Genomic DNA, 12171 nt, shown 5'->3' with positions numbered 1-12171 from the left:
CAAGGATATGCACACTGAATTCATTTTTAGCCACTCCAGAATCCAACTTTAAAAATGAAATATTTATACAAAGACCAATGTGGCTTAAATATTTTTATGACACATTAAACACATGTTCCTTTATGAGCAAGTTAGTCTTGGGACATACGTTACGGATTCAAAGCTGTCCCCCACTCACGTAATCCTTTTCCATTTATTTCCAATTTACAGTTGCAGACTTTTAGAAATCTCCTTGCCAGTCATATCTGAGTCAACTGCCAAATTCTAAATTAACTCTGAATCTGTGACCTCTAATTCAAGCCTGGCTCCTCTCTCTCTCTTTCTATTAGAATACACTGTATTTTTAGAGAAGAGAGTAGACAGTGACTTTATAAAAGTGCTGGAGTTCATAGTTCCTATTATGTGTGAGAAAATAAAAATGGGAAGGGTATGTGTGTGGGGAGAGTGGGATTAGGTACAGTCAGAATATAAATACAGGCATTTTAGGATATTCCCTCAACCACCACCACAAAGGTTTCCCTTTATTATGATGGGAGCTGAAGCTAAGCTCAGCTACATAGACTGACATTTAGACAGATGAATTCCACACCTAACAATTGTAATCTGTCCTATGCATGTCTTTACAGGACCAGTGCACAGTTGTTTAGGTAATTAAGAGGCACTTGGAAGATACATTAAGTATTTGTGCTCCATCCACTCACTCAAGTGGCATGAAGGGGTGCGGTGGTTTTCCGAGGCAGACGAAAGCTGCTCTTCCCAAAGCTCTTTTACCTTCACCCTCAATGAGGCCAAATACGTGGGCTGTAGAAGAAGGAATGGATTTTACTCTCAGAATCAGACTCTGAAAAAGACTAATACTTTGCATATCCATAAAAGCAGACTCCAAAATGTTTGTGAACTGTTGCATAGGAAACAAAGCATAAGATTAAGAGAAGGCTGAAGTGAAGCAGTTTGTTCAGCTTTGATTGTGGGTATCGATCACTTTGTTATAGATACCTTTGAAAAAAAAGTATCCTAATTTTCCTGCAACTTCAAAATGAAACATTCTTGTAAAATGATATTGTAGATTTCAGTTTTAATTGAATATAAAAATAACAGTGTAAATGTGGGGAGTCTAATGGAAAAATACTATTTGTTGTATTCTATAACAGTGGCCTTCATAGCTCCTCAATGACAAAGTTTTGCTCAGATGCACAGTCCTTCAACAGAAATCATAACTTCAGTGGTTTATGTTTATTATTTTATTGATCCTCTGTTTGACTGTAAACAATACAGCATTTGCAGACCTCCAAGCCTACTGTTCTCAAAAAAATAGAAGTAGCTCAGGGCAGAAAATAAGTTCTCTCAGCCTTAATGTAAATGTTCATCATTTTTTCCTCTCCAAATGCAGAGGCCTGATGCAAAGTAATCATAGAAGCAGCACACGTTCTAATTAGTTCTCAGCAAATATTTTAAGTCTCTCTAAGTCCTGCTCCTATGCTAGATACTTCAGCTTTATATATAACTCTAATTTTGACTTTTATATCCCCATTTGACAAAGATAGTGACAGCTGCATGGGTATGGGGAGATATTTGCAAACACACTGTAAAAAACGCACACACTCTTCCAGATTCTGACTACAACAACCTACTTACGTGAAAAAAACTGTGTATGTTTTAAAAACTAGGTAATTTTTTTCAGAAGCAAGATTCTACTACTGTTTCCAATGACATGAGTTAACACAGTTGAAAAATGAAAATGTATAGTAAAAAATTATTCTAAAAAGGTGCCTTAATAACTATATTGGAAATTGAAATGGTAACAGAGTTGTAACAGCTGTAACAAAGCAGAAAATTAAATAAGGTCTAATTTACACTGAGACACACATCATACATTTACAGATATATAGAACTACTGTTACTAGGCATGAAAAGTAGTGTTTTTTAAATATATTATTTTTCATTATTAAATGGAGCTACAGGGCTTTATTTTAAATCCAGCTGAGCTGAACCCAGACCTACATGATATCAATAGGAATTCTGCTAAACTTCTATTACAGTAAATCTCGGTTCCTAGCTATGTATTTTTACATAATTCATTTGAGGAAAAGGAGACAGGCTCTCTCTCTTATTCCAGCTCACCATTCCAGTTCCAAAACCACCACATTCAGATCTTGGAACCACCCACCTTCCTTCTCCTTTGTAAGGCTGAAATAATTTGAGTGCAAATTGGCACACTATTTTCTCTACAACAGACAACACAGCAAAATATTAACCCTAGTTCTTACTTTCATTTGAATGGGTTTGGGAACATGTGGATATAGGATTTAGTGATCATAAAAACGGTGGAGAGAGGGAGCTGATAAAATAGGGATAACTTGGTGATACCACATCAAGGTAGAAGCACAGCCATGAAAACCTATAGCCATTGTGCTCAGGGTAGAGGGAAAATATCTCTTCTTCTAGGGTCAGGATGTACAACTTGAGGAATTCCAGTTGCTTCCTATAAAATTTTCTGGTTACATGGTTGAACTTTACCAAGAGTTGATTCATTTCAATTTGTGTGTTAATTAGATTCTGGACATTATGTTTTCTCTTCAAATCATTCAGATTAGCATTAGCCCAAAGCACCCACAAACTTTGAAGTCTACATTATTTGAAGTTGAGAGCACTAGTTACTCGCTATATTACAATCACCAGGATACTATTTGTATTTCCTCTGTAAAAATTATAATTCCCTGAAAAAGCTATTGACAGTTTATAATTTCTGAAAGATAACCAACAAATCTATCCAATGTTTACAAATTGCTAAAGACAATGTTTCATATTCAGCAACATCTACATGCAAGATTTAGTGATTATAAGCCTTAATCAACAAAATTTTATTACAATTACTGCCTTTTATATGAAAAGCAAAACTCACACTTCAGTAGAAACAAAAATCCCCAATGTTACTCCTTCAACAACTACACAGATTTATTTACTTGAACTCAATTTTGTAAGTTATTTAAAAAATTTCATGCTAATTTGGCCTTTCACAGCTACCTTTGCTTTTTCTTCAGCTTTCATTACACCAAGACTACTGAAGACTTCAAGTGAAAAGCTGGGATCTCTGCCATTTGATCATTTTCATCAATAGTTAATAAAAGCCAAAAGTTCTACATGACTCAGGAATCACCAAATGTTTCAAATTCTATGAGATTCAACCAGGCTCAGTGCCTGGTCCTTCACCTGGGTCACAACAACCCCAGGCAGCGCTACAGGCTGGGGGCAGAGTGGCTGGAAAGGCACCTGGCAGAAAAGGACTTGGGGGGCTGGTTGACAGCCAGGTGAACATGGGCCAGCAGTGTGCCCAGGTGGCCAAGGCCAACAGCAACCTGGCTTGTACCTGAAATAGTGTGGCCAGCAGGACAAGGGCAGTGATTGTCCCCCTTAGCCCTGGTGAGGCCGCACCTTGAACACTGTTTTCAATTTTGGGCCCTTCAGTCCAAGAAAGACATCAAGGTGCCGGTGCATGTCCAAGGAAAGACAATGAAGTTCACAAGGGAACCGGGATTGTTTAGCCTGGAAAAAACAGGAGACTCAAGGCAGACCTTACTTCTCCCTACAGCTGCCCAACAGGAGGCTGCCATCAGGTGGGGGTTGGTCTCTTTTCCCAAATAGCAAGTGATAGGACAAGAGGAAAGGGCCTCAGGCTGCATGGTGGAGGTTTACATTGGATACACTGAAAGGGTGGTAAAGCACTGGAACAGGCCGCCCAGGGAGGTGACTGAGTCACCAGCCCTGGAGCCATTTAAAAGACAGGTTGATATGGCACTTAGGGACAGGGTTTAGTGGTGGGCTTGGCAGTGCTGGGTTTACTGATGGACTCAAGGATCTTAAAGCTTGTTTCCAACCTAAATGACTCCATGGTTCTATGATTAACTCCAAGCAGAGTTCCCTGCATGTTCTGTCCTCTGCATTGGCCTTATGATTGCTTATGGAATAGAGTTTACACAGCTGTGTTCAGGACACATCTACATGTGTGAACATACACACATGAATTTGTTCCTGCCATTAATTCCCACAGCATTTACTAATTTCAGCTACATTTTAAAAAGATGAGTTGTTTCCCACAAGTGCTATGAAATTACATAGCCACACAATACAGAGAAGCTACAGTAATAGTGCAGGGGTGACAGAGACCTTGCAAAAGCTCAACAACAAAAGTTTCAATTCTATCTTGCACCTTTTTGGTACCAGTAACTCAAATATGAAACTCAGACCCGTAGGAAACCAGGTTTCATTAGTTCACTGCTGACAAAATTACTCATTTATATTCATATCCTGTTCTGATTTTATTCTCTCTAACCTTTTATTATACTTTTATGTGTGTTTTCCTCAGATGCACAAATCAACATAGCTGATCATTTATTTAGAATAAAGGTTGTGGTTTTATACTTCCTGAAGCAAGCACAATGTCCCTGAAAGATCCCAAAGTGCCTAAGAATCAAAGTCGTGTGATCACAAACAAATCCACTCACACTTTAGAACAGACAAATACTTCGTTCAGGATTGATGCACCTTGAGTTTCAATTCAAGAACAGAGACAGGAACACCACGACCAAAACATCACAATGACCTCTTAAGACTTGCATATGAATGATAACAACACTGGGTTTTTTTCCCTTTTGTGTGTCCTTCACCCTTTGTGTGATTCAGTTACATAGATCCATCATGTCATAACAGAGGTATTTGACAACCATGAGCAATTAATATTCTTCATATACTACATGGCAGAATTAGGCTTCCAAAAATTTTATAAACCATATGAATTCACTTGTGGATAAGACTTACCCCTTGCTATGACTACAGGTTTTAAAACCACTCTTGTCAACAAAATCAAAATACTTTTAGTCTGAATCAAATTTGAATCTTTAACCTTTTACACATGCTCTCTCCACATACAGATGGACATCCAAACACACACACACTGTTCTTTGAATATCAATCACCAAAGATCTCTGTTGGCAATTGGAAGGAAATCTGCAAATAAGCAATGCAGTTCGGACTACTATTCGACTAGATACCCGTTTTCTCAGACATGCAGCATGGATCCACTGTGTGCAGTCAATGTTGGGTTTTTCAATAAATTTGTATAGGGTTTGCCATTTCTTTTTGTTTTATTTTTAATCCAGCCTTCCAAGATAACAACTGTACACAGGCTTCTCTGCCGGAATCCTGCAAACAATTCCTGCAGTAAAGAGCTGCTGACTTTTATTGTCTCCATACAACTGGGAAGGTTTACTACTTCGACAAGTTTTTCTATCATAAGCTGTAGCTACTGTTTAAGTAATTAGATAACATAGGTTACATTTTGAGGGAGGAAAGGGTAGTCATTTAGGAAAAGGAGGCAAAATAATAATTAGAGATGTAAAATATCTTTAAGGATTGGGGGGAAGTAAGGCAGTAAGTAGTGTATATGCTTTTCCAAATCATTGAAGTCAAAGCTATTAAACTCATACTGAAATACTAAAATCCAGGAAAGCAATACTGAAATCATAAACAGAGGAATGTATTCATATCTTAATAAAATACAAAAATTATTATTTCCTCGTATCTAATTTTATGGGCAACAAGCTCTGCAAAGCAAGAGCATAAATCCACTGCTACCCTTCCTATTCTATGGATTTGAAATTGGAAAGTGGAGAAAACTGCACCCGCACTTCAAGTGATTCATTGTTGCCATAAGCTCACACCAAACGAACCAGACTTCATTCTTCTGCTGAAGCAGGGACCAATTGCTTAGGCTAAAATGATAGTTCTGTGGGTAGCATATAAGCAGCAGTCGTATCTGTGTTTATTCCTGGCTCCACAATAAGTTTCCCAGGGAAATCACTGAGGTCATGAAGGCACTCAACAACCAAGCACCTGAAAAACCTACTCTACTCTTTTTTTTTTAAAAAAAAAAAGCTTGTTTGAAAAGTGCAATTTTTATGGATGTGCTGTGATTACAGAGAGATATATGACCATGTTGCTCTTGTTGGAAATGGGACCACCACTGCTTAGATGCAGAACAGGTCATATTGTACACTTGGATCTGCACAAGAGATCCTTGCACTACAGCTTAAATGATGGAGAACAGGTACATGTTTATTTGAAGACTGCAATAAATATTGAGGTGGATCATAAAAACATATAACAAGGAGGTAAAGGTTTCTGCACATAAAGATGTGCTTAATTAACTAATGGCTATACAGTTATCAAACACCTATTCTAAAAGCATATAAATATAAAATATTGCCAATCATTCCTCCCATCAACCAAATGCATATCAAATTGAACATTCTACTGCAAATAACCTCAAATACTTCCTAATCTTTTCTTCTTTTTGAAATCTTCAAGATTCAAGAGAGAAAGAAAGCAAAAAGGAATGAATTTAAGGGCAGTACCAAGAAAGTATACTATTATAATTAATATATGGAGATCCACGCCCACCTGCAGCAATGGGAGGCTTTTGCTAACCTCGTGTTTCACATTTAAAAGTATCCTGTGCATTCAGCAATGCATCTGAGTATCACACAAACACACATTCAACATATAGAAACAGCTGCCCAATTTAGTAAAAATGCTGCAAGGCAGAGCACAGTCACTTTTAACAGTTACATGATCATTGCTGAGAAACATCTGCCTTGCCATTTTTTAGAATACCATATTATAATGAACTATTTGAAAAATAATCCTGCAACTACGCAGTTAAACCTGCAAAAAAGCACACTAATAAAAGGAACTTTATCCACATCCAGAAGCTAAGTGGAGCATTATTACTCTGTTCCCAATTGGGTTATTTTCGGACCTACTTTTTCACAGGTATCAATAACAAACACACTACCTGCGTTATTTGATTAGTGTTCACTTGAGGCTGCAACATTTGCAACCAGCGATTGCAGATTTCCTGCTGCTGTAGCAGATGAAACATTGCATTGCTTCAGACATCATCTTGCAGTAAACACAGAAGCCCACATGCTACCACTGCCCTAATTCCACATCTGTGTCTGAAAGATGGATTGGGAAGCTGTTTCACCTTTAGATTAGTGAGGTCTACACTGAAAAAAATAAGAGATAACTTGTCTAGTGAAGCACTGACCCATTTTACTGTGCGTATCCTTTGAAAAGGGTGATCCTATTTTTATAAGAGAGACTTAGAGGCCTCAGCATGTCAGATTAAAATGGTTATTACAACACTTGCAATAATTTCTAGCTACTAAGTATTGCTCAGCTGTTAAAGGACAAATGCTAATAACATACATAAAAGTACGTAATTATGTATAATGTGACCAGAATTTCAAATTCAATGAAGACCTAGGATTAGGAATGTTGTCTAGCAAATATGTACTGCTTACAGAATTCCTGCAGTCTGGGAGGCAAATCCAACACAAATATTTTCTGCAGCAGGACAGGTGCACCAACACAACCTGCTAGATTTGGCTCCCTTGTGAGATATACAGAGATAAATAAGAAAATGAACAGCATCATGTCACACTCAGATTAGGAAATCAGCAGCTGTTTAGTCTATTGAGGACTCAGAAGACTGACAGAAAAACTTACTTTTTAATTAAACCACTTTCCCTGGGGCCCTATATCAAGGCAGAGAATTTCTGAAATAAAGCAGCTTAGAAAATGTTGCATTTATTAAAATTATTCCCCTGAATAATTTAAAATGTGTTGTTTTGGAGTATAGTTGGCTAACTCAAAGCACACAGTGAATGATCAACTCGCTTTTCTGCTTTTTTTTTACTCAAAGGTATCAGTCAGCTTTAACCTGAGAACTATATCAGGAACTTTGGACTGGTTAGGACATAATATAAGCAATGGACTTCACTGCACAAATCAAAGGAGAAGCAAGTACTAGGAGCTAGGGATGTCTTGCAAAAATAATAACCATAAAATAATTCCAAACATGTAGACCAAAACAGAAATTAGTATTAGGTTCTACAGAAAAATGAGGCAGAAATAAAGGGTTGCTACTGGTTATCAATAGACCTGTGTCCTTCTTCCAGCATGGTAATATTTTGAGGGCACCATTCACCTTCTTTTTTTTCCTCAGATTTGTAATTTGTCAATGATAAAAGAATGCCATTAAAAAATCACCCGAGAGCAACGGGTGATCATTTGAGGCTACGTGCAAATGGCAGTCTGCAGCCAGTTGGATGCCACCAGCTCTAAGCCAGAAATCAAGAACTCACATTAGAAAGGTGCTGTGCTTGAACGAACAGGTGCTGATTCCTGGCTGTCTCATAGCTAGAAAGCCTGCAGTGAGAGCACTCTGGATGGGCACATAAGACAAAGAAAGGACTGCAAGTTCCTCCTGCAATTATTTTTGCCTTTTTTTTTTAAATGAAGGACATTTTTTTTAAATGAGGATAAAGTGAAATTTTATCAGAATTTTCCCCAAAGTCTGTATGCAGACAAATCAAGTTTGCAAAAATAAGCATTGGAGAGGTGCAACGCGAAATACCTTTGGATAATCATGGAATTTTCACAGCATTGGCAACATATGACGTGAGATAAAAAGGAAATTATGAAGATTGGATCTTTTCACAGGCTTCTAAACTCTTGTTAACATGCACAGTAAAATATGTCAGAGGCACATTAGGTATCTCAGGACTGTTTCAACCTTATGCCCATAAAAACACTTGTGAGAGAATACGGTGAGTGAGAGGTTATGAAAGGGGTAAAGTGCTTACACATCCCCAAGATTTCACTCAGGGATTTACTCTGCTATGGCCTCTTCTTACAAAAGCAGATTAAATAAAAAGCTTAGGAATATTAATTTAATCTTGGCATGGAGCCTGGGCACAAGGGTTTAATCTGTGCATCTTGCAGACGTGCAGTAGAGCACTGAGTTTAATTGTTACAAAAGTACCATATGGTTTCCCCTGATCACAGCTTTTTTTCATTTGTTTTTACTTCCACTTGCCTGTCTTTAACTAATCTGAAATACTCAGCTCCAAGTATAAAGTCGTAAGTTGAACTGCATCTCTAGACATGGTAAGTTACTTTGAACACATATGCTTCTATTACAAAGTATCATCACAAATGAAAAATAACATCATCAAAAATATAGCATCTGTCCTTTTATCAGAATGGAAATAACATAGTGAAGATAACAAATTCATCAAATGAAAAGGTAAATGCAGATCTCTCACCAGAACATCATTTGCACTCTAACTTAGAATTGTTATCTATAGATCTAAAAAGATACATTCAGTTTAACTTACTCGCCTCAGCCTTAAAACCTCCTCTTTTTTTTTTTTTTTTTCCCCCCTGTATAGTTTATTTCCTGCCATGGTTTTATAAAGATAAGTATCAGTGTCATTTTATACTGTGCATACGGTTGCTCCCCCCACCATCACCAGTAAGTTATCAAATGGTCCAGCCACTGACCACAGCTCAGTCAGCAAATGGCTGCGGTTTGATGCAGACAAGGTTCATAGTGAATTGTCGCTCGCAGGTAGCTCATGAGAAAGCCTGGGGTTTAAGCACAGAAATCCAAGAGAGACTCCACACCACAGCTTTGTCTAGGACTGCCTTAGCTTGTTCATGCTTAATATTTCACACATTAGAGATGTGAGAACCTCAGGTGTGTGAGCTGCCCACCTCACTGTTTCCAGAGCTGCCTTCGAGCAACTGATCTGCTAATAACAGCACAAATACTTAAACAGCACAAAATCTCAGGTTTCTCTGAGACAATAACTTACACCTACTCAGAATTTAGTAAGATTCTTGCTTTTTAATGCACGGGTATCCACCACAACAGGTCCTGATATATTCAGTGATTCAGTTGGAACTCCAGCCACCAAAACAATTTCAGATGCAGAGAGCCTTGACACAGTATTTATAATGGTAGGTGGTATGGTGAACCAGTAAATCTCAGGTTGATTTGAAACGTTACTTTCATATAATGGTATGATTATTAGTAGTATAAAGTATATTTTCCCATATAGAAACTTGGAACTATACTGGATATACAAACTGCATCTGCATAAAGCCTGTAGATACAGGGCAATCATGAAGAACTCCATAAAAAAAATAGGGTCTCTGTTGCTTTTAACATTTTACAATGGGATATCTTATGCATATTAATTATTCAGTAATGCAAAAAAGCTTCATTTTTAAACAGTAAATTCAAAGCCACAATGAGCTCAACACTGGGTTTTGGGTTTCTTTACCATCTAACATACTTGAAAAACCCTGCTTACTTGCTGTATCTCTTAGATGTTATCCTGTTTGCTGCCCTCACCTTTTCTCCTGAGCAGGAGCTATACACAGGGCATAAATTGTGTTGTTCAGCAGCTTTGAAGATCACGTTAGCTTTTTTCCCAACGTGAAATTAAAAACAATTTAAAACTTTTGATGAAACTGAGCTGAATCAAAATAGCTGTTTTCAGAGAAAGGTCAGATTTTTCAATTCAGTCCTCTCAAAAACCCCATCAGCACTGCAGAAATGGCAGAGCTATCAAAACACCCAGAAAATACTTCTACTTTAGTAAAACGGTATTTTTGATAAATCATATTTTTACCAACTCCATTATAAACATTTAATGACTTTGCTCTTTCTCTTTGATTTCTGCTCCCTCTCTGCTGCCTGTTTCTGGCTCTATTAGTCTGAGAGCTGTTGATGACACCATACCCAGCTGCATTTTGTGCCCCCTTTTTTTCTTTTTAAATATTTTAGAAAAATTATGCTTCTTTGCTTCTTTATACATGTAAGACACTGGGAATGCTAGCCCTTCTGCATACATGTAGCACTTGTCATAGATTATAACAGGTCTGGAATTTCATCCTTGGATTTAATTCCAAATTTCTAAGAATTTCTAATCACTAAATTTCTTGTGCTCAAAACATACAAGATCCTTCAATATTTCAATATCTGGTGATGTAACAGGGGTGGGTCCCTCACCTCCCGCCTCAAATCAGTGTCTGAATAAGTCACTTGCTCACCAAAGTCCTGAGGCCCATGCACACAGGAATGACTAAAACTGGACGGAATTCAATCGATAGCTTCTAATTGATCTCAACATGGAGCAACCCACGCTGCGGACACATGTTTCAGTTTCATCTCCACATCAAAATATTCCTGGGTTTATCTATTATTTTAAATTACCTGAAGTCTTTGTCTCTTTTGGCGTATTTTGCATCTCTAAGAGTTAAGATTTATGTCAGAGGTTTGAGAAGTATGCCTTTAATTACAGACATAAGTCTCTGCCCCTTTAAATGTTTTATAATGTAAACTCCCAAGAACATTTCTGTATCTGTTTTTTGAGCAAATGAGATACCACATTAAAAAAAAAAAAAAAAAAAAAAAAAGACTACCTGAAAATAGAGTTGAAGTAAAAAATACAGCCAGGGTCTTATTGAGTAGGTACAAAATTTACGTTGGTTTCAATGGCAAAAGGCAATACCTTGCTGAATACTGCTAAAATCCATAACAGCTAAAGGCTAAATTATCCTTGATTAACTGAAGCACAACAAAACTAAACCTTGTAGTACAGAAATGAACACAGATCTCACAGTTACCAGATGCTGTTATGTATAACGTTGCAGATCTTGCTGAGAGAACAAATTATTTTTCTACTTAGTCTGTATTCCATCCCCACTTTCATTCTAGAAAGTGAAGAGCAAAGCTTATTTTTTATGCTTTAGGAGCTATGACTGAACTTTCATTGCAATTTAATGTTTAATTTGAAATTAATGGAATGAAGGATGCAACTATTAAAACCCAACATGTGCAATATAAAGCAATAAAAATGTAACGCCATGAAAATTGCACAATAATAAATCATTTCAGCAATTTAGAAAGTGCAAATAAATATCTATATAGTTTCTATTTAACTGCTCTTCAACAATGTAAAGAAACAAATTATATTTGCAGTTTCTGAAGTAAATTATAATATTAACTTGAATATATCTGGTAGGAAACACAAACAAAGTATTTTATCAAGATGTAAAGTTAATTCAAAGCCATATCTGTGGTTAACACTAGAGATTATTCAGTGGTATTTGCATTTACACCATCATGACTGGACAAAGAGAATCTGACTGGCTGCGCCAGTACTACTTTGTGAATCCCTGGCTCTAGCCCTGAGAAGTAAATCCTGTGTTGGCACAGTTTTTAGAATAGACATTTACAGACTTGAATTTTGGGTGGCA

At 37.1% G+C, this 12171-nt stretch overlaps 1 protein-coding gene across 1 annotated transcript in view; it reads right to left on the bottom strand.

Annotated features, from left to right (window-relative positions):
• CLSTN2 (calsyntenin 2) overlaps positions 1-12171 on the bottom strand; it is a 385424-nt gene that overhangs the window by 93335 nt on the left and 279918 nt on the right. The gene's annotated exons all lie outside the window — the stretch shown is intronic.

The sequence above is a fragment of the Falco peregrinus genome, chromosome 12, assembly GCF_023634155.1.
Source record: "Falco peregrinus isolate bFalPer1 chromosome 12, bFalPer1.pri, whole genome shotgun sequence".
NCBI classification, from domain to species: Eukaryota; Metazoa; Chordata; class Aves; order Falconiformes; family Falconidae; genus Falco; species Falco peregrinus.
This window is presented reverse-complemented; position numbering and strand designations above follow the sequence as displayed.